The sequence below is a fragment of the Canis lupus genome, chromosome 4 (genome assembly GCF_048164855.1).
Source record: "Canis lupus baileyi chromosome 4, mCanLup2.hap1, whole genome shotgun sequence".
In the NCBI taxonomy this organism is placed as follows: domain Eukaryota; kingdom Metazoa; phylum Chordata; class Mammalia; order Carnivora; family Canidae; genus Canis; species Canis lupus.
Genome location: NC_132841.1, coordinates 49,379,447 through 49,383,524, shown reverse-complemented (window position 1 = coordinate 49,383,524; position 4,078 = coordinate 49,379,447). Strand labels below are relative to the sequence as shown.

The 4,078-nt window shown below is 35.9% G+C and overlaps 1 pseudogene; it reads right to left on the bottom strand.

Moving 5' to 3' along the window:
• Positions 1-734: 734 nt before the first annotated feature.
• On the bottom strand, positions 735-824 carry LOC140632821 (U2 spliceosomal RNA; annotated as a pseudogene).
• Between the last annotated feature and the right edge of the window lie 3,254 nt (positions 825-4,078).

Here is a 4,078-nt window from a genome sequence, read left to right as displayed (position 1 = left end):
TGTCACATATACACTATTGATTCAATTAATTATTTTATTTCTTTATCAACTTCTAAGGTGTAGATAGATCACTTTGATAGGTGTTTCAGGGGATATATGGTATTTTTGCCCTAGGAACTTGCAATTGGTTCTTTTCTTTCAGAACTGTTCATACCAGAGCTGAATAAACATATATGACAAGACACCAGCAATGTTTCAGAGAAGTATATGGCAAATTTTTTTCTTTAAGATTTTATTTATTTATTCATGAAAGACAGAGAGAGAGAGAGAGAGAGAGAGGCAGAGACACAGGTAGAGGGAGAAGCAGGCTCCATGTAGGGAGCCCCATGTAGGACTGGATCCTGGGTCTCCAGGATCACACCCTGGGCTGAAGGCAGTGCTAAACCTCTGAGCCACCAGGCTGCCCAGTATATGACAAATGTTGAATAAATTATATACATAATGTGTGCTATGTGTTCTGAGAATTATTTCTTGTTACAATTCAGAGCAGTAACCAGAGAGGGCTTCTTGGAGGTGGCATGAATTAAAGACTTTGGAGAATGCATAATAGTTAAATACTAAAAGAATGAGCTAGGGAATTCCAAAGAGGAAAATAGTATAAAAAAATACAGAGAAGGAGACTTGAATATCATATAGAAAGAACCAAAACAAGCAAACAAGCAACACAGCATAATGACAGAACTATTAATAGAATATTATGACTGGAAAGAGGAGGGCTCAAGAAGGGAAAGGGGAAGAGATTTAGCAGCCAATAAAACCATCACCCAATTTATCTTGGGAAGTAGATACTACACTTGATCTTAGCCAAAAGGCTGAGAAGCAATTGGGAAGCAGAAAAAGTGTTTTATAAGTTAAAATCTCAACGAAGATGAGATGTTATCCATTTTACAAAAAGGTGAAGAACAAGGAAATGTTTCCATTAGAGAGAACATCACATGCAAAAGCCCAAAGGAGACAAAAATGTTGGCTATTTAAAGAACTACAAGAAATTCCATATGAGTAAAAGATAGTGTTTGCACATGGGAAAGAGAAGCCAATGGTTGGGATTGAGAAAGAGGAGTATATGGAAGTGGGTTGGCTGGGAGGTTATTTTCTCCATGTTAAAAAGATTGAATTTTACTCTGATAGCACTAGAAGCCACTGAGAAGGATAAACAAGGTCAGAATTGTATGGGTGATTTCATTAAGCAGCAGTAGGAACTATTTATGAGAGAGGCACTGTTGGAGGCAGAAAGAACTATTGCTAAAAAATTGGAGTGATTCAGATGACAGTGGTGAAGCAGACTCTGGTGGCTTGGGAAGAGAAAGACATAAATGTATGGGTGACAAAGAAAAAGAATTCATAATTTTTATGCAAATAGATGAGAGCAGGGCCATTTTAGGGCCTTCAGGGTCCATATATTTCTATGCTGGGAGTCCATACCCCATGTTGTATTAGGCATATTAAAATATATTCACAAACCCATAAAAGTCATAATTATAATAAATAAAGTGAATGTTCTAAGTTTCATGATTTTCAGTTTATGAGGTACATCATTTTTAAAATAACTTTAACCTTATTAGGGTTGATTATTTTTTATGATTTTTACATTTATATAAGAATTGCAGTGAACCATAATTGTCTAATTGCCAGAAAATGATTTGTGAACAATTTAACAGTTACTAATTTTAATTTCTCTGTTTTCATATATGTGCGAGTGAGTTTTATATATTATTTTAAACATCGTCAGAGCCCTTGAAAAGCTTTATGGTCCTAGGCACCGTATCTTACAAGTAAAATTGGTTCGGATAGTGTTGACATCACTAATTTATCAGAAATCACAATAGGGAGAACAAATATCATTCCAAGTGTGTCCCACCATACCCTTTGTAGTTTCATGTACTCAGATTTTAAACCAATTCTTTAAATTTAGTAAAACCTCTTAAGAGTGTTCCAGGTCATGGCCAACTATGCCTACCTCCTTATGTGGATAATAGTGGTGAACTCAATGAAAAACACACGAAGTGAGAAATCTGCTTTCTACTCAGACCCCTTTCCTAAACACAGTCATTTGTGTTCTTCTAGGGGGAGGAAAAGAACACAGCAGCTGTTATATCCCAGGCCAGCCCAGACCACTCAGTGTAGCTATTTCCAGTAATCAAAGGGCCCAGCATGTTGCAGAAGGGCAGGTGCTGAACTGACGTCATTCTCCTTCAGGGCCAATCTTTAGCAGGCACATATTCATCTGCCCATGAAAAGTGCACTCCATGAATCCTCACCAACAACAACATGCCATGGCAACACCGCTGACTGCGACTTTCTCCTTGATCAGTTGCCATTCCTCAGAAAATCACAATTGTCAGCTAAGCCTTCTAACAGAGCAGAGTGTAGAGTAAGAAGGTAAGGTACTTTATGATGCAGCATTAGTGAAGTGAACTTACATCAAAGCTCTCAATTTCATAACATATTAAGAGAAAAAGTGAATTTTCTTGAAAACTGTTCCTCAAAAATATTTTTTTTTCAGTTACCAGCATGTTACATAAAGCACTCAAAATCTGATTTGCCATTATGTCAAAGGAACATTGGTATCTTTCATCTAAGTAATTTGATATAAACCTATCATACAGACAATTGAGATTGATATTCAGCCCTTATATATTTTTTTATCTTATCATCACTTTTCAGGAGAAAGCAAGTAAACTAGGAGAAAGGTTAGGAGGATACAGAGAAGAGGGGAAAAAAATAAAGAAAAGAAGAAGAAAAAGAGAAAAATTAAAAGACAAAGAAAAAAATCTGTAAAAATTAGTTTATATTTTTCTCCTTTCCACAAATGGTTAGTTCAAACATTTTTTTTTTAATTTCCTAGCCTAATTATATGGAGCCACCACCCTAAATCAAATTCTATTAGTGAATATAAAAGTGCTATCTCCAACTTAAATTCACTTGTTTTCTTCCTGTCCTTAAAACAAAACAAACAAAACAAAACATCTAACTACATCATTTATTACAATCCTGTAGATTATAAATTAGTCCCACAGTACTGGGTCTTAACTCTAGTCAAAGGTAGTTTTTCTAAGGACTCAAATACACCAGACACTCTGTCCTCACAGTCTATAAAAGGTTAATTCATACCATCATATCTGAGAAAACTTTATCTCTACCTAATTTGATCAGTGTGGTCAATATAGAAAGTAGCAACATAATAAACATTAACTTGTTCTCTCATCCTTATGTGTTCATTCATCTCCAGAGAAAGATCGAAATTATCCATGAATGTGAAGCAAGGATTATGCTTCCAGCATAATCAAAAGACCTGGACTGCAATCTAGACAAATAGAAAATATTATGTAAATGTGCACTAATTGATTTATTTAACCCTTTACTTAATTTGTAGCACCTTGGTTCTAAATTTTGGTACTGAATTTAAGCTGCCAAGCAGTGCTTATTACCATGCAAAAAAGAAAAGGAATCAGATGGCAGAAAGCTACTTCTTTGTTGTGCTCTGAAGCTAGTTTTCTCTCCAAACACCTTTTTCGTTTTATTCTTCAAGAGAAATTAATCTTCAAAATCATTGCTAGTGGCCAGTTAATTTAGCTCAAGTTAAAGTACACAAAATTTTGTGTAGTTCATTTCTTCCCCCAACAAACTCTGTAAAGAGCCCCTGTTTAATTATTAGAACAGTGAATTCAAAGTAGGTATCAATCTTATCAAGTGTAGTGCTATTCTCCTCAGTATCAAGGTCATTTCAGTTACACAGGCAAGTATCAATTTAACAACCTCCACTGATATTTGTTAAATCACCTCTATCTACTGTATGTGAGACAATCACCTCAAGTTGTCTTTTTTTTTTTTTTTAGACTTTATTTATTCGTGAGAGACACAGAGAGAGAGAGAGAGGCAGAGACACAGGCAGAGGGAGAAGCAGGCTCCATGCAGGGAGCCCGATGTGGGACTCGATTCCAGGTCTCCAAGATCACGCCCAGGGCTGAAGGTGACATTAAACCTCTGAGCCACCCGGGCTGCCCATCCTCAAGTTGTCTTAATGAAGTTTTTCTGCAGTAATTATAATCTCTTTTCTGAACTGTATCCAGAAAGTTTG